General features: G+C 38.9%; 1 long non-coding RNA gene across 1 annotated transcript in view; it reads left to right on the forward strand.

Annotated features, from left to right (window-relative positions):
* Positions 1-20213, forward strand: part of LOC107201048 — a 67860-nt gene that overhangs the window by 39938 nt on the left and 7709 nt on the right. The window lies entirely within an intron of this gene.

A 20213-nucleotide genomic window follows, 5' to 3' on the forward strand; every position in this document is an offset into this window, starting at 1 on the left:
GGTGTCTGTACACATGACAAATATACTTACATGTCTTTATTTCAGCTATTATCCCAAACAGCACAAGGGATAGAAAATCTCTGCACTAATGGGCAACTTTCAAAGCTTCTCACAGCAGGATTGTCTTGGCAGGGGAAAGGTCATGGTAATGGGTTTTGACAAAGAGTTCCTGAGAGTCTCTCTCTTCTTTCAAAAGTCTGGATTTTCCTTTCATCTTGTATCACTGTTCAAATACACTAATGATCATTGCTGTCCTGAAAAAAATCCTGAATAGGAGATGTGTCCAAATGAAGTAGTTATCATTCATTCAATTTCATGACACAGCAAATTCTGCAAACCAGAGGAGCTGATAAATTCATTGTGCACAGCTAGTCAGGAAATGAAATTGCTGTTTCCTTGCAAATGATGACAATTCCATGAGGAAAATGAGATTCATAATAAGAAAGGCACTAAAAATATCACTTCTGCCCTAAAATGAAAATAGTCTGAAAGCATACGTATGGAATCAAAACATTTTAATTTGGTAGAGTTCAGAAGTTATTATTTGAATTAAATACTTACAGATGTTTCAGTTCCTTATTTCATGAAAACTTTAAATGTAAACAAAAACATGAACACATGAATGGCATTGAAAATAAAGTCTAAACACATAATATACAACACATAGAAAGTAAATAGTATGTACACATAAATACATAGTTATATACACTGTGCCAGTCATTGTACTTTCTGAAATGATGTCTTTAAACTGACACTCATGACACTGTTTTTTTAATATTACCATAGAACTGTAGAATCATAGAACGGTTTGGGTTGGAAAGGACCTTAAAGATCATCTAGTTCCAGCTCTGTTGCATAGCCAGACATGTCCCTCTACACCAGGCTGCTCATCCAACATGCCCTTGAACAGTTCCAGGGACGTGGAATCCACAGCTTCCCTGAGAAACCTGTCTCAGTGCCTCACCACCTTCACAATACAGAATTTGTTCCTTGAAATTTAATCTAAATCTACACTCTTTCAATTTAAAATCGTTGTCTTGTAAAAATGTCCCTTCACTTTTTTTCTTTTATGTCCTCTTTATGTACTGGAAAGTGCTCTAAGGTCTCCCTGGAACCGTCTTTTCTCCAGGCAAAACAACCCCAACTTACTTATTCAATCTGTCTTCATAGGACAGGTGCTCCATCCCTCTAATCATGATCTTCATGGCCCTCATCTGGGCAGGTCCATGTCTTTTCTGTGCTGACAGAAAAGCCTGTCCCAGAGCTGGACACAGTATTCCAGGCAGGGAGAGAGGATCACAGAATCACAGAATGAGTAAGATTGAAAGGGACCATGGTGGATCATCTGGTCCAGCCTCCCTGCTCAAGCAGGGTCATCTCAGAGCACATTGCACAGAATTGCATCCAGATGGTTCTTGAGTATCTCCAGTGAGGGAGACTCTCCAGTCTCTCTGGGTAGTCTCTCTCTTCCAGTGCACAGTTACCTGAACACCAAAGTTCTTCATGTTCAGGTGGAACTTCCTGTGCATCAGTTTCTACCTGTTGCCTCTTGACTCATTCCCTGTCACCACTGAGAAGAGCTTGGTTCCATCCTCTTGACACCCTTCCTTCAGATATTTATAGATATTAATGAAGCCCCCTCTCATTTGTCTCTTCTTGAGTCTGGACCGTCTTGGTTCCCTCAACCTTTCCTCCTAAAAGAGATGATATCCCATCCCCTTATAATTTTTGTCACCCTCTGCTGAACCTGCTCCAGGAACTCCATCTCTCTCTTGCACTAAGGAGCCCAGAAGTGGGCAGATGTGCCATCACTCCAGATGTGACCTCAAAAGGCTGAGCCAAGGGTCTGGATCACCTTCCTCGACTTGTTGGCAATGCTCTTCCTAATGCTCCCCAGGACAACATTGGCCTTCTTGGGCCCAGGGCAAACTGCTGGCTCATGGACAGTTTTTTGTCCACCAGGACCCCCAGGTCCTCCTCATCGGAGCTACTTCCCAGCAGGTCAGTCCTGTCTGTAGGTGTGATTAATCCTCTCCAGGTGCAGGACCTTCCACTTCCCTTTGTTGAATTTCAGGCAGTTCTCTGCCCATCTCTCCAACCTGTCAAGGTCCTTCTGAAGAGCAACACAGCACTCTGGTGGACCAGCCACTCCTCCCAGCTTTGTGTTGTCAAATAATTCCCTTGACCTTCTGACCATTCATTTGATGCAGCCTGAGATGCAGTTGGCTTTCTGGGCTGTAAGAGTGCATTGCTGGGCCATATTCAGTTTTTCATCCACCAGTACACTTAAATCCTTTTCTCCAGTGGCATACTGCTGGGTATGAATAAATGAGCTGGAAACTGATGAAAGGGTTTCAGACTCAGACTAAATGGTGTAGCACAACTCAGGGGCATTGCAATCACTGCTCTTTCCCTTCCATAACTGGGAAACCACATGCAAACAGACAGCCTCGGCTTCCAGTCTTACTTACAGCCCAAAACTGCTCCTATGGCTTTACCAAATATCCAACAGCCTGGACAGTCAAGGGACAGTACTTTGTCCTCTGCTTCCATTGTTTTTAGCTTGCTCTTGCAAATGTGGTCACAGATGCCTTCCAGGAGAGAAAGGCCTAAGTCTCCATCCTGAGGATTTGATTTTGGAAAGAAGAAACATATCTTGCAGCAGAAAACCTGGGGAAAAATAGATTAAATCCCTCTAGAGGAGACATGTGGAAGGCCAGTGAAGCCTCAAGGCCTGATCTGAGCTTATTCATGTGACTCAGGAAAAATATTAATGAAATTCTTTGGATTGATTTGTCAATAAAGAAGTGTGAGATAGCCACAGACAGCACCCGGACAGGGATACAGAATCAAATTCCCAGCCAAAACACTGGAAGGCAAAAAATAGCCTTCAGAGTACCTGCATATTCATAAATCTTTCAGACTTTAAGTCAACCTCTGTAAAATTTAGTCCTTCAGCAATGTTTAGTCATGGAGCAATCTTACTCTTTTCAGACCATAAGGCTATCTATTAAAGCTACATTGTAATAATATATACATCAATTTTTAACATACCCATTATCACACGTATACAGCACTCAACCAGTGGTGATATATGCCTCCCACTGCTGCTGTCAATCAGTAATGACAAGTGCCCTTGCTTTACTCCTCAGGTTTATAGCATAGCAACCTTACTGAATAACTCCTGTTGATGATGGGAGGGAAGAATGCACCAGCTGTATCCCATCTGATGGAAACTCTTATAGTAGTGCTGACCTGACATTATCAAAACTTCTGTAATTTTTCAAAGCAGCAGCCTTTTTTATTTCTTGAACAAGATCAGAATTGATTCAAGCATAGACACTGCGTAAGTCCCAAATGTATGTAGATATGCTAGCACTGTAGATTTTCTTAAAAAAATCCTACAGGAGTTCAATTAACCTGAATGTGCTTTTAGGGTTGATTTTTACAGTAGAACTCATAAGGTATTCAGTGATGGATCAGATTTACACTTATAATAGTTTGTATGGAAATCAACACGTGATTAATGATCACAAAGTGCAAAACTTCTGTTAATACAGCATTATGACTGAAAGAGCATGGGTAGAAATATCACTCTTCATTTCTACATCATTTCATTTCATTATCTTTTCTTTCACTTGCATTCACAACTGGGTTTCCTCCTCACTTGCAGCAGCATGTCTCTGGTTTGGTCCAGTGATGGGACTGTCCGAAATGGATATACAACAGGGATAGATATCCTTGCCACGTTTTTTTCCCAGGTAGTTAATTGCTGACATCAGAGTATTTGTCCATATGCAGAAACTGTTGTGGAAAGGGAAGCTTGCCCAGCTGACAAAGAGAGCAGATAAGCACATTTTGACAGAATATGAAAATATTGCTGGTACATGTTTATCTGGTGGAACATATTTCTTATATGGCACAGCTGATGTAAATCAAGTAGCTGGTATAAATAGAAGGATAAAATGAAAAAAAAAAGGATAAAATAGAAAGATGAAGAAAACAGAAATTAGAAATGCTAAGAAATGGGTCTGGGATCATATTTTATGTCCTCTTAAATGAATGTTATACTTAAATACTAGCATTCAAATTCTTTTCTTCTCCTTTCCTCATTTAAGACCTTTAAGATCCAAACCTGAGAGCACAGTTACTTTCAAGTCTGAGTACAGCCATAGGTACTTTAGCCTAGAACCATTCAACAAGATGATATTTCCTCTCTCTCTCAAAACTACATGGATTTGTTGGTCCTTAAAGTTACAGGTGGGAGGAACCTGGCCAATGTGTTTAAAACAGACTCCTGTGAATCACTCCAAGGCTGGAGAACATATGTTGTGCAGAATTTTGCTTTTTTATTTTGAAGCAGAGGACATTCAGCACCTAAGGGAAGGAGCTACTTTGAAAACACAGCAGTGGGTCACATATACTTTATACTCATCCACACCAATATTTATTAGAGTTCTTCCTCACCTTAAGAATTCCCCTGTGTGAGTTTAGTAAGTTGTGACTATACTTCTAACAGTTATGTTTCTTTGATATTTATTGTCCTTTCAAAAATAATTTTTAAATAGATGTTAATACAGTAGTTCGATTTTTGTGTCAATTATTATTGCAATGTAACCCTGCTGAAATAGAAAGCTGCTCCAGTGGAGTCAGAGAATTGAAGGTGACCTGCTGGAAAAGCATTGCTTCCTAGAGTTTAGAGAGCATCCAGGCTGGTGGTACAAGCATAAAACCACACAAGTGTCTGCACAGAACTAATGCAACAGACAGAGGGAATTTCTAGTACAGCGCAGTAGTAAAGACATTTTGAAATGTGGAGAAATGGAGAATGTAGCTGAGAGAGAAAGAGATCTTCCCAGTGGTGTACTAGCAATCAGAGACATGTCAGAAAAACATAGCTGCCACAGGTTCAGTTTGTAACCAACAGCTTAGGCAGAAACATTGATGGGGAAGAAGAGAGCATTTTCCAGACCGCTGCAACCATTAGGCTTCATCTTGAAGAAAAAATAGTTCAAAGAGTTTATCTGAGTCTTCTAGTTTAGTCTGAACCTATATTCCTGGGGGTGGGGGAGGGTAGGGAGAAGAGGGAAGAAAAAAATTTATCTTAATTTTAGATTCTCGGGTCTTTGTCAACAATTGCTTGGTTGTCTCAGACTGTTCATCTTCACCATTGAAATGTGCACCCTGCTTGTGCTCTGAGTTTGTGGAACTTCAGCTTGCAGCCTTTGGCTCCTGTTACTCCACCTTCTGCTAGGTTGCAATCAAGCCTTCTTAAAGCTTCTTTTTTGAGAAATGAAATAGATTTTTTCCCTGTCATGTTTCGCTCCACAGGACAATTTCCAATTATTTGATCATGCTGGCTGTCTTCTCTAACAACTACTGTTTCTGCCTTTGAATTCCAAGTCTTGCAACCACCTGAAATGTACTACAAAGCCATTTCCCCACTATTGTTCAAAACAGCAATAATAAAGCCTCTCTGCTTCCACTCCACATCCCCCAGTTTACACAGTCTTCAGTCCAAATCACCTTTGCTTCCTGTGTTGTTCTAAGACCTCAACCTGACTGCCAACCAAATCTTTTCTATAGTTCCTATCCCCAGAAGCAAAACCTGTATACACCCTTTAAAAGGTATTTAATATTTTGTCTTAGATGTACCATTTCCACTTCTGCTGTGATTAGAGAGATCCTGGTACATTTTCTCATCATAGTTAGGGACATTTGTTTTACTTCAATAAGCAGAAGTTCTTACGAGCCATGACAAATTAATTTTCTGGGCTCTCTAGTTTTTTTGGGGGGAAAAGAAGGTCACAGAGGCAGCCAAGCCCCCCACAAAAGTCAAGAGTGGAGCATTTTAATCACACAGTGAATTCAACTTTTCAATTATATATGGTAAAGAGGAACATTCTTCTGAAAAGGTTTGGGAAAGTGACTGCAAATTTGTTATCTCCTTCCTCATCTCCCTCCTCCCCCATCACCCAGATTCTATTTAAACTCCAGACTCAGACTGGAGTATTTAAACTCTGAGTCACCAGACTCAGAGCTCTGGTCTATTCCAGAGACTGCTGTTGACTAATGTCAGACTAATGTTGAGACTGATTAAACTGGATTCCATAGCCTATGATAGCAAAGGACTTCCAAACTTCCTAACCTCACCCCACCCCCCAAAACAACAACAACAACCACCCCACAAAAACACCCCACAAAAACAATCAGTCAAAAAACCACAAAACAAGCCAGAAGGTTGATTATACTTTGAATATTAATAATTTCCTCCCCCATTCTGTATGTTTTTGTCTTCGAAAGCAAAAAAAATCTCTGTGTGTATATGTGTGTGGGATGTAATAATTTTTTTTATTAAATGCCATTATCTGGTAGATCAACTCCATCTCTTGTATCAGCACCTGATGAGCAACCAGGCTCACAGGCCACAATCGTTCCTTCAGCTTTCCAGGGGTTCTGTAAACCCTCTCTCCTTGGAAGGAGATTTTGGACCTATTTGTATTCCTTAACAGATTATGGAAGACAGAACAAAATTTGAAAGGGTGTATTTAAGTCATGCTGAGGAACACTGACCGAAACATTTAAAGTGGTGCTATTTTCCTGTCCACCCAGGATATTTTTTTCTCCTGCTCGAGGAAGTCACATGCTCCTTACTGAAGAGAACACAGGGCTCTTTCTCAGTAAGAGAGCACCAAAATTGTGTTAACAGCAGTTAACTGCCTTGATTTAACCCATCTGGAGATTTCATCCAGTATTACAGGTCTGAGTATTTCCATTTCACTGAGAGTGGGTGTATGTTTGTATTTGGGCACGTGGACATCCATTAGAGTGTATAGATGTGTACAGGTGTGTGTGTCCATGCTAGCAGCACAAAAGTAAGTAGGGTGAAATATGTTGCAATCATACCTGGATAACTGAACTAGCTAAATAGATTTCCTTCAAACTTATGTCCCCAAATTATATATGAGCAAAAACCACAAGTACTGAAACTGCATAAAGCTAATTTAGAGAAAGTTATAAGCTACTGCAAATTAGAGGCATTGAAGGACAGTAGCTCTTCTGTGAGAGAAGTTCAATTGCACCTGGTTTGGCATTGAATTTTTCAGGGAGAAATTATCCTTAGAACTGACTTCAAATATTAAGAAAAGAAAAAAAAAAGAAGTGCACAAATGCTGATAAAAATTGAATTGAGAAAGAACATCAATAATGTAGATTCTAATAATTTTAAATGTAGAATCTGTCAAGAATGCATCTGGGAAGAATATTAACTAGAAGCCACATTTACAAGGATGGCCTTTAATCATGAATTGCATTGAATCAATTAGTGTTATATTTAACTACATATTTGTAAATCCAGAGGCAATTTTGGTTCACGGATTGCACCCCATGAATAAGATGCCTTCATCTTTATTTTATATATTTGAAATACAGCAGAATCATCATGTGTCTTGAGGTCTGGTGCTTTTTCTTAACACACCAGCTTCTGAATACAGTGATTTATTTTAAAAATTGTACTGAATATTAATTATAATCCATGAATTGTAAGCACTACTGATGTTTCTTCATAAAAAAAAATGCTATAAAGGAAAATTTGTTTGATCATTTTCTGCTTCTCTTATTTTGTTAGCCCTACTGTTGCCAAAACACAGTTTTGTTATTTTTATTTTGACTGATTATGAATGTGTGTTAATAATCCATGATAATAATAATGCAGCAGACAAGACAAGAAATATGTTGTTGTTTCAGCATTGCTTTTAAATAGTGAAATAGCCTAGTGTGTGAAACTGCAGTGCTGGGACACTGTAGGACTGGGGATAGAGCACATTACATGTGTGTACTTCTTTGACCCAAGGTTTATGGATGTCTGTGCAAACTTTTACACTGATTCTGCTGAATTTTGATTCATGCTAGAATCATTGCTAGTAAAGGTCTAGCCTCAGATCTTTCAGAACTCATGAGGGAATGTGATTTATAGAACACATAAAGAACAGCCACAATTCAAGGCTTCCTGCCCTGTCGTCCGACCTTCCACAGCTAATGATGGAAAAAGACAGAGCAAAACAGAGCTGTAAACAGTGAGTCCTGAGCATGCAGTTCTTCTCTGTGATCTCTGTTTGCATGGTTTCCTCTCCATGAGTGGCTCTTATTTATCCACATACAGTAAAACAGCTTTCATAAAATATGTCCCCTTGAATACCAAAAAGAAAACCTCTTTGCATCAGGTTCCAGATATTCTCTCAACATAATGATCTCCATGATCTACCCACACCTCCAAGATGAATGTCAGTTATAGATACCATTATTCAACTGCACATCACTGATCTTTATCAGCAAAGTGCATAATTTACACCCAAGTCTCTTTTGTGTTTATTGGGCTGGTACACAACCTGTCACTCAGTCCTGAAGCTTCTCCTTTTCCCCTTGTGTTTTCAGTTTCCCATTGCCTTTCCATTTTAAACTTCTAATTAATTACAGAACAGTCCAGGCATGGTGGAAAACAGAATGAAATCTTGGGCTACTGGTGCAGGCAGAGTGGATAGCAACTGTTAGACATCACTCTTGGAGTTTGGCTATTATCAGATTTTATGAATAACAAGTTTGAGAAAGCATCAACAAATACCATACAGGAAAACTAGTTGAGGTTGCATGCACACTTGAGTTAAACAGAAATGAAATATCTGAGCCCACGGGGCTACTAATGATTAGAAGAGCTAGGAAGACATAGCATAAAAATTCAAATGGAAAGTACATATTTGCCATAATAAATAAACATTCTGATTTCCCAATGGTTTGGAAAGATGCCTTTTGCAGGTCATTTACCTTTATATTAACATCCTTCAGATTTGCTATGGTCATTGATTGTTTTAAGATTTCCCTGGATGTTTTTAGGCATGTTGATATCTCAGTTGAAATTGTTAGTCAGTACCTAATGCTAAGCACAACAGAGTATTTCTTACATAAAACCCTTTGAAAATAGCTTTTATAAAGTGTTGGAGTTAATAGGCTCTTCTGATTAATATTAAATTACAAGAGCAATTAATAAAAATCTTCTCTACAAAGCAAAACCATGTAATGTCAAATTCACAGTATATGCCCAAGACTTCCACAAATTATGTTGGCTTTTCAACCTTCTATGCCTTTTATGTTCCCATTTCCACACTGGACTCCTTGGTATATGCTTCGTCATAAATCCCTTTTAAGAGTGGTCCCCCAAAATAAAGATGGAAAAATCACCCAAAGGAGCCATGTTTTCTGGGGGAAAATATCTGGTACCTTGGCTTTCCCTCTTCCTGTTTCATCCTGCCAAAGACTCCTAAAAAAGTCAAAAGGACACAGTGAGTGTTTCTGCAAAGTCTGTGAGTACCACTTTGTGTGACTAGTTTCCATCTTGTACTCAGACAATTGATAGAACAGATACTTGAGATACTTGCTCATTTCCTTTTTTTATTTTTTTCCTTTTGGTATATCTGTCTGACCACAGCTCTGTATGTTCTGTAGTCTTCCAAAATCAAGGGAAGAGCAGGTTTCATGAAGCAGCTACCTCATAAGGTCTAGAGGTAAATTTGTGTTCCAATAGGGTAAGAAGAGGACATTATGTTTCAGGGGTAATGATAAAAATTTCTCTGTTTCTTCTGTTGAGGATGGAAAGACAAATGTAAAGTTGAAATAAAACTGGAACTACCATGTCCCAGGTGAAATGCATTCATTTATGCCATTTTGTTTGTTTTATGTGTTCAACCAGTAAATTACACGGGGGAGAATTGTCTTCTCAAAAGTTGACATGGGCCAGAAGGCTCCCTTTCATCTGCATGTCACGCTGGTTTCAGACCCATGGTGTCTATCTTTAACTGCTCTTTGCAGCTGGCCTGGTGTATGAGGGAAATGAAAATGGAGAAATCTGGGCTTCAGAAGTTCAGTACACCAGATCCAGTCTGGAATATCTTCTCTGACATCATCAAAAGACTGTTTTTCAAGCAGTAGAGACCTTGAGAGCTTCCCTTGATGCCCCATTGTCTGTGCTTATCAATGAATAAATGCACTAGAATTACTTCTCTGTGGGTCATGTATGTCTGTATGGGAGGAAGATTAAGGGGAAGGAAAAATGAGGCTATATTTGCAAACATCTGTGAAAAACAAAATAGCTTTTTTTGTAGCCTTGATTTTACTATTTCACATTCTTTATATATATTTTGATATTTCACTCTTTTACTTTCTATAAGGCAGTGCTGTCTACTTGTGGTAGAAAAGATCTCATGCTCTATAAGGCTATAGCACAGCTTAGGCTTATTTGTTAAAATGAGTCAATTCCTGTCTAAGACAAGCCCTTTTTCCTGTGCTCAAACTTGTTAGCATTTAGCAGGGAAGGGGAAAATGTCAGCTAGACACTAATAGCCTTCATTAGCAATTAATTATAAGTAATAGTTATGAATCTAAATCAGCATCAGAAACTAATGAACTCATCCGTGTCACGAATGAAAATGACTAATGAATATCGTCTGTACATTGCTAAACAATGAAAAGTAACTACGACTTATCAAGCAAAAGAAAGGATACTGTGAGATCCTGGGTCTGACTCTGCTCCCACTGAAGTTAATCAAGGGGCTCCTAATTCCCTTCTGGAAGATGAAGTGTGTCAGTGCCTTTTGTTACTGAAGAAAGAGATGATTTTTTTATAGCTTTGAGACAGCCTTTTGTGTCAGCTAAAAGACAAAGAGAGGGGTATTTACTGAGGGAATGCTGACAAAGTGTTGAGCTCAGGCTATCAGAAATGTCTAAGAGGTTTAGATGCTGGACTCTAGACACTTCATTTTAGATACCATTAAAGGAGCATTACAGAGAAAAAAGAGTGAAACATCCACCTAATCAATAAGCTGTCAATGCTTCGGGAACCAACTAAGGGATATCTGTAAAAGAATAAGGCCCACTATTTGAGAAAACAAGCACTAGTTGTTTACATGGCTCTTTCTATAGCTTTTAATAGTATTAATTTCAATTTATTGTTTCTAACTGACAAATTTTTAAACAGATTGTATAATAATAGCACAGTTAATTACCAATGCTTTGGTACCATGGCACATCTCAGGATATAGAAGCAGAAAGAAAAAAATTTCTCCTTCTAACATTGCAGCAATTAGCAAATTAGGTACCATCTTATTCCTGCAGGGATTGTGAGGGAAGAAGTGTGGCCTAGGGAATTAACATTCTCCTTCTACTTTCGAGGGGGTGCAAGTGTTTTTTCTTTCATGTTTCTATAATTTACCATTTCATGCAGTTGCAGTTTGCAGGCATACAGAGAGTAGTGGCAAATCCCAGTTGTGGCTTAGTATTTTATGCCTGGTCTGTTGTTGTGAAGATACCATATGAAAGATCAGGCCTTGTAGGGAACAAATGCACAGCTGTCCTCAGTGTTGTAAAATTATTGTGTTTTCACAGGGTTAATCTTAGAGACTGTCTTAAGGTTTTATCATGGAGCTGGAAGATAACATAGTGGGAGAAGTGTCATTTGGTGGCATTTTTAAAGACTATTCATCTGCCCTGATCTCATCTAATTGCAAAAGTGCAACCAGAACTCTGCTGTACCTTGCTCCAGGACCAACAGGAGCAAACCAGAATAAGTCAGCTTACATTCACTGATCAATAGTGGTTTGCACTGGCCCCAGAATAGAGTTTAAACGGCCCTTGTTTTCAGCTGAAAACACATAAGAAGCACAGCACTAACTACAGGTTGAAATAGAGGTAGGAATGGCAGGTGCTGAGGCAGTTTTGTACTTATTCAATCCTTTTGCTCTGAGATAAATACCTTTTTTTGGGACATAATCACTTTTGACTGACGTTACATTTTCAATTCTATTTGAACTTCAGAAGCACTCACTCTGAGCTGGTGGAATTCTAGTCAGGTTCAGCTTCATTCCTGCTTTTCCTTTCTGTGTCAGAATCCCCAGCCTTGGAAGTTTTATCTTTTGCAAAGGCAAAAGGGGTCTTCCAGGCATGCAGACTTCAGTCTTTCCCAGTTCTGTTCCTGGATTATTGGGATGTTCTCCCTAGTCATGATTTTAATGGGAAATAAAATGACCCTGAGATTTCATGATACCAAGGTCAGTCAAAGACTGAGGGAAACCAAAAGAAAAGAATGTGCATTTGCTTTTAAGTAAAAACCCACCACTGCAAAGAGACAAATGCAAATGTAGAATGGTGGAAGCTTTGCAAACAAACTCAGAAAGTTTGTACTGCTGACAAGAATGACATGAAGGAAAGCATGGCAGTGATAATGCACCCTCTGCTTCAACTGTACAAACACTATATACTTGGACTATGAATAGTGTGACACTCCTCTGTCTTTTGTAAAACAGAAACTCATAAACTCACAAAGTTTCAGTCTGGCCCACCTCCTGAAGTGACTGATCTCCTGTTATGCATCATGTTCAAGCATCCCTTGGCTTGTCCTGTCAATCTCTCCATCACTTTCTCTTTATTTCCTGGCATCCTTGTATAAAGGAAAAAGCTGCTCTTGAATATTATTGCAGTGTTACTGCAGGATCTTGAGCTTCCACAGAGCAAGTCTCTTCCTCTTTGTTCTATCCTCCACAACTCCAACAGTTAATGCTTCCCAGAAGGTTTTCTGCCCTCTTGTTCTCACTCCTCCTGGTTTTTAGGAGACCTGATCCACACTGATCTATCAAAAAAAAACCCAAAAACAAACAACAACAAAACAAAACAAAAAATCAACTTCCAAATTTCATCTGAAGTAGTCATACTCTTTTATTTTTGTTTGCTCTGCAGCATATTTTGAGTTTATGCTTTAAGGGAAGTCTATTAACCACAGCTGTTTTGTTTTCATTGGCTTTTTTTTGCTTTAATTCCAATTATTTGCTTAGTTGGCATTTTAATAGTCAGCAATTTTTTTTTGGAGGGAGTCCTAATACTGAATTTATTGTAAAATGTGGGGTGGGAATAATGAAATACTTTGAGATTGCAAACATACATAGTTTTCTATATATTTTGCATCAGGTAATTTCTGCAATTTTCCTAGGGAAAAAAATAGTAATTTCTGCATCAAGGACACTAATTCAGAATTTTGAAGCAGAAACACATTTATGAAGGACACAAGGCTCTTAAGTAGCCAACCCCTTCCCAAGGCAAATCAGCCTAGTGAAAACCTAACGCTTACTTTATATCTCAAGATAATCCACTGATCACTGTGGATTTTTGATTCTATTCTGTGTTACAGATAGAATATAGTGTATAAATTTCACTTAAATACAGATGAAAAAAAAGACCTGACATTGAAAAGAGTGTCTGCTCTTAAGCCTGTATGGGAAGCACAGAAGGATCAGGTTCCTTTAAAGACACTGCAAACTTTTGTGAGGCTCAACAAAGCCAAGTGCCAGATCCTCTATGTGGGTCACCACAGCCCTGTGCACTGCTACAGGCTGCTGGAAAAGGCCCTGGGGGTGCTGGTTTGACAGCAGCTGAACATGAGGCAGCAGTGCCCAGGTGCCCAAGGAGGCCAACGGCACCTGGCCTGTATCAGCAATAGTGTGGCCAGCAGGACCAGGGCAGTGATTGCCCCCTGTACTCAGCACTGGGGAGGCCACACCTGAAATCCTGAGTTTGGTTTTGGTCCTTCACTACAATACGGACATTGTGGGGCTGAAGCCTTTCCAGAGAAGGGCAACAGAGCTGGGGAAGGGTCAGGAGCACAAATCTTATGAGGAGTGGCTGAAGGAGTAGGGTTGTTCAGCCTGGAGAAAAGGAGGCTCAGAGGGGACATTATTGCTGTCTACAACTCACTGAAGGGATGTTGTAGCCAAGTAGGGGTTGGCCTCTTCTTACAAATGTCAAACATTAAGACAAGAGGAAATGGCCTCTAGTTACATCAGAGGAGCTTTAGATTGCCTATTAGGAAACATTTATTCACTAAGAGCATTGTCGATCACTGATTGGGCTGCCCAGGGAAGCGGTGTGTTCACCACCCCAGGAGGTATTTAAAAGCTATGGATTAAAAGCACTTGGGGACATGGTGTAATGCTGGCCTTGGCAGTGCTGGGTTAATGGTTGGGTCTGATGATCTTGAAGGTCTTTTCCAACTTAAACAATCCTACGATTCTATGGTGTTCTTGAAAGACTAAGTTCCTTTTTCCTGGGCATTCCAGTCACAGGGATTCTTTTACATTTCTCTGGGATCAGTAACATTTTAAAATCTTTACTGTGGCTTTTAGCATGCTGGAGGCATATTAATAACTCATAATATTTTCCTACCCATCTGTAAGTTTTGAATTGAAGAGGCAGACTTAATTTCCTAAATGTACCAAGAATAGAAAGTTTGGATGGTTTCTTTTTGCCTTCACAAGCTCAACACCTTTTTTGTTTCATACAAAATATGAGGAACTAATTTCACAGAATTAACTTGAAAATCCTTTTCTGAATAATTCATTCTGGAACATCTGGCTGACTCATAGAGATTTTGATGCTGCAAGAAGTTTCCAAGCTGAAATTGCACTGAACATATCTGCATTTCCTTTGATTGTTTATATGATGGACAGGTTTCACACTGGTTTGTGCAAACATAGTAGCTGTGCAAATGAAATTTACTCAGAATGTGCCTAATGCTGTGTGAATTACAAGTCTTCTTCTACTAAAAACTTGTTTTTTGCTGTCATTGAACTCAGGGAGGAAGGAATAATTTTGTTCTTATGACTAAGGCTGCTAACTTGACTTCCCATTACCCATATTTTGGCCATTTGCAAACCTTTTTTTAACATTTACTTGATTTAAAATGTTTATTTATAATCTGATACAGCACAAGCATTTTGCAATTCTTGTGCAGAAGCAAAATAAATTTATGGTTCGAGTTAATTAAGCAGAGAAAAATAAGCAATATCAAAAATACTGTTTGATGCAATTTTATAAGCAAATTAATTTACTCTATGAAGAGGTATCTCCCCAGATCCACGTTCTGAAGTTGTGTTATGTAATCTTTAAAGATGCTTACAGTGAAGCACCCAAATCAGTTTTACTACTGACTTTTGAAATCTCACTCATTTCTTGATGTCATCTCCCAGCTGCAAATCAGTGCATTCTGCACCCAGAGTTCAGCTCCCGGATTCACCACTCTGCCCCAATCATATACAACATCCAGCTGTTCATGGCACTGCAGGAGTTACAGTTCCAGCCCATTAAAGCCCTATCATGTGAAGTACATGAGGCATGAAGGTGAGACTTAGTGTATATTAACATTGGCTTTTTAATTCCCCTCATCAATTAATTGTTACTGGCTGCCGTATCAGCTTCTGTGTACCACGTTTGTTACAGACACCATGGGCTAGAGCGAGGTGCACACAGAGACATGGCTTGTAAACTGGTTTAAGGGTGCTCTGGTAAAGAACTTCTGTGTGCAGACAGCTGAGCAGCAGATAGAAGGACTCAAGTGCCCTGTGCAGTCCGGGCTGGGCTGCACAAAGCTGTTGGGAATGCGAGGGATGGCCAGCAGGAGCTTCTGATTTTCTCCTACCTTAAGCGACCCACAGGCCAGGCAGCATGCAGGATCTTACGCCAAACCTAGCTGGACCCACATAACTCCTTCCTCCTTCCTCCTGACCTCCAGAGGTGCCCACTCTGCCTGCTCATCACCCTGTGCAAGGGCAGAGACTGAGCCTGGATACCTCTGCTTTTCACAACAATCCCCATTACCGAGTTGGTGTAATTAACAACTGTGTTAGCTCTTGACTAAGCCATCAGATCCAGCCTCTGCAAATTCCTTTCCTGGAGTAAGCTCTGCCTGTCAGCCAGAGTGAACAAAAGGGAATCTCTTCAACAGGCCAGATGACAGGACTAAACTGAGTGCCTGTGGCTGAGGAGAAGTGAATTAAATTGACTACAAGAATGATTATAGAGGCTTGAAAATAAAGACTTTCATTAGAGCTATGACAATTTCCTTTTTTGCAATTACAAAGTGCAGCAGCTCAATACTGAATCTAACTTAGTAAGACACTCCCACATTGAAAAACTGAAACCTTGAAAAGGCCAGAGTTTGCCACAGGGATGCTGGGCAAGGTAGAGAGTGGGAGAAGTCTTTAGCAACTAGCCAGAAGGTTAAGCAACACATGGGATGCAGTAGCAGCTGCTTCTTCTTCCCTATTGAGTGAAGAAAAATAGAATCCAGCCTGTAGCAAACATATCCTGCCCTTCTGAGTGGCTGTGTGTTCTTCTGAAACACTAGCTGTAACACAAAAATTAAAATCTCAGGCTGGAAAATAGACACCAGCAAATGTTTTGGTTTGTGAGAAGTTGCATAAATATGTTTATAAAGAGAATTAGGTCATAAGAGATGCAGCCTATAAAACTTCAGAAGCCCTATTAGAGAAGTCATTGTGCAAAGAAGCGCTACCTAGACTTCAGAAAATGATCATAAAATTGCAAAGATCCTCATTAAACTGAAATACTGTCCCAGTAAAGAGCTTTTTATATCAGACATGCTTTTAAGAGTGCTGATAAACACTGAAAGGAAGAAGCTGCAGGAAGAAGGGTTTGAAGTAAATGCGATTCAAGTGCTACCTATTACTGTTATAAAATTTGACAAGTTTGCACAAGACACATAAAATGACCCAACTTCACAGCAGCTCGAAAGAATTATCTTAGACTGAGGCTAACAAGAAATAACCTGAGCACCACTGATAATACAAAAGGCATTGGGATTATGGAGATTAAATAGTTCCATGTGATAGAATTTTTTGCTAGAAAGAAAGATTGTCACAATAGGTGACATAAAATCATACAGGGTCATCAATGTGGCACAAAATGCACACGGGATGTTGAAAAGAGCAGACCTCACTTTGTCTGCTGCTGGTCACAGAAAGCAGAAGCCTGTCCAGGCACAGGCAATAATGCTGGAGACAATGTACCAAAGGGTGGAATCTACAGTACACTCAGGAAAAACATGTCAGAGGGCCAGCAGCTCCATGTTTAATTCCTGATTGCCCCAAGGCCATGATGGCACAGTCTGAATTAAAAAGACTTTGCATCTTGAATACAGGAATCCATGGTAAGGGAACCTAACAACATGCTTATCTTTTTTTTTTTTTTGCTGAGCTAATCAGTTTCAGAAATGAACAGGAAAAGAAAAAAATCTTTACCTTTAGATCTTGAGCTAAATAAAGTAAAGGTAAGCAGACCTGAAATCATGGCAGAAGAGCCCTATGCCAGGCAGCGGGAATAAAGGATATGAATGATGAGCACTCATGTATTAGATGTAGATGAGTCTTGGATAATAAACCTTTTTGTAAAAACACTGTTGCATTGGCATTAAGGCTATGGTTTACCTTTTTCTTTTCCATTTTCTGATCTTTTGACATGGAAATATTTGCTCTGGTGTAAGGCAACTTCTGTATGATTTTACCTATGCCTATTATAGAAAAAAACCAACCATTTCTGTTATGCTGCTACACACACACTTTCTGTTACTAACCAAGTCCCTGATCATCATTGCAGATATTCATATTCTTTTTAATTCATTTTGAGGACTTAAAATCTTATTTTTATCCTCCTTTTTAGTTATATTAGGTATTTTAGGTTGGGCAAACTCAAAGAGAATCCTTAATCAACTCCTGTGTGAGGCACCACAGCATTTGTGAATTCTGTTTTGCAGCAAAAGTACAAGAATCCCTAATCAGGTTAATAAGGTGCTAGAGACAGAGAAAATATCTCTAAAAACAACAAAGTTTCTCCCCCAAGGATAATCATGCCAGAACTTTCAAGCAAGCAGTCACAATGATGGATAACACTGCTCAAGGAATTGGAAGTGCTTTCAGTGCTACCTAAATAACTATTTTCAAGCATTGATATGTATTGTATTGGTAAAAGTTAAGCGGCTGTGTAGACAAGGATCTGACAAGGATCTAGAGTGCAGAGCAGCCTGAATATGCAATCCTCATTATATTTGATTTTAAGATTTTGGTATGTGATATATTTTGCCTACTGTTTCAATACTGTAGCTCAAAATGTCTCCTCTGCTTCCCCCCATCCTAGAAAGAAGGAACATACAAAAAAAAAATTAAATAATTAGCAGTTCTATTATCATTACCACAGATACGAGTGTTTATCAGGAAATTACTGGAGTTTGTCAAAAATAACTTTTGGAATATCACTGCAGCTGCTCTTGTGAGACAAACTACATTCCAAGTGCAAATTAGATTTGGAGAAACCTGTCATGGAGTAGAGAACAAGTCAGGTCATTCAGTGTCACTTTATATATTTATTTTATAGTAATATTTGACAGCACTCAGACCATTACATTATTTTGGTAAGTGTATTGGAAAAAATCCCAATTCATTTAAAATTAATTTCATTAGTCACCTTTTCTCTTTTGGTTTTGAAAATATATGGTGTCTGAACTATTTTAAAGTGCTATATAACCTCATTACATTTTTTCTGATTACTACCATCTCCTTTACTATTGGGCTGCCAGGATCTCATTAAGAACACTGGCACCATTGTAACTTTAGTGGATTTCATTACAGAATAAGTTCAAAGTTTGTGCTACTGCTATGAAAAACACTTGAAACAAACAGAAATATGAGGAATTAATTGATTTAGAAATCTCAATAAACTTACAAGTCAGATGACTTTATTAATTCTTGTTCATTAGATCTGATTCGTATTATTCACTTAAATGAAAAAAACTTCCCTACATTCTTGGCTTCATTATCCCATTTATTCACATCCTGTGATTTGACATTCCTTTTTGACAGGATAAACCTTTTGAGATTTACTAGATTTTCTATATTGATGTCCATGTCTCTTACTCATGTAATTATACCTATTGTATAACTCCGCAGCCAGTCCCAGTGGCTCAGGTGTCAAGTGGTCACCTTCAGTGCCCCTTGCCTGACATTTGAGAACAGCAGCATGTCATTTGTCATTCCCTCAACTCCCCCTTTCCAAGGCCCTTCTAAAATTCTTCAAATCTGTTTCTAGTCTTGACTAATTAAAAATACTTTGTGTCCTCTGCAAATGTCATCACCTCAGGGTCCTGGTGCTTAGGGAAGAGTCAGCTTATAGGTCTATGTTTCTCCTAAGCATCCACTCCTGGCCACTATTGAAACATCAGGCCAAAAATACTTCTGCCCAACAAGTGCAGTTATTCTTACAGTCACCATTGTCACCACTATCCTTGGTCATCAGTTGTTTCACCACATAAAGTAGGTGAGACCCTGAGAGTGTGTGCACAAAAAAGGCTGCTTGGTAATGTAAATGGGGAAGCTGTGATTCAGCAGAAGCTGCTTGTGTGAGCAAATGCATAGAAAACACAGAACCATCTCACCAAAACTCGTAATGAGCTTAGGCCATGCTCAGGAAATCATGTTTACTGAATTTGATCTCCAAAGCAAAACTGAGAATATGTGAAGGGGTATTCAAAAATAGGTAGAATACACCCACCATGAAAAAATGTCAGTGTCTCACAATTCCAGTTTAGGCAATATTTTGGTTACAATACTACCAAGCAGACTGATTGTCGGAGAAATATATTCTTTGCAGAGCTGTTCAGGTTGTATCTGGAAAAAAAATAAGGGGCAAGAAATATTTTGATGATTTGATTTTGAGTGGAGAAACTACATCTGAACTATATTCTATCCATGCAATCTTGTTTTTGCATTTCTGTCTGTGCTATCTGCAGGTGATCTTCCGAAAATCAAGGGGATTACTATATTCTAGTAGTTATAGAGGTATTCTGAGCTTTGTGAATTAAACTATTCCTCACTCATAAGTAACTAATGTTAGCTATGTATGAAACCTTTACTCTTCATTGATCTATCATATTAACGACTATGAATTAACATTCCACAAAGAATTCTCATCCAATTATTATTCAATTTATCTATAAAACCTTATGCAATTCTTTGCTTACAAATGTAATTGTTCTGTTGAGGTTCCAGATCCAAATTATCTGCAGTTTTTACCAGAAGGTGGTGGAAATAAAATATTCCACACATTGCCTTCCAGGAAGAGCTGAAGACATTCATGCTAACAATAATCTTGGCTCGCATTAATCATGATAGATATCAGAAAGAGCACTGTGGTAATGGAAAATGAAGAAACACACTAGATAATTCCCTGCTTAGAGGGTTATTTCTCTAAACTAAGAGTGTACATTTTGAAGATTTATTAAAAATGTGTCTTTGAATCTTGAAAAATGGATAATTAGATTGTTCTGGTGC

Source organism: Parus major, chromosome 1 (assembly GCF_001522545.3).
Source record: "Parus major isolate Abel chromosome 1, Parus_major1.1, whole genome shotgun sequence".
NCBI classification, from domain to species: domain Eukaryota; kingdom Metazoa; phylum Chordata; class Aves; order Passeriformes; family Paridae; genus Parus; species Parus major.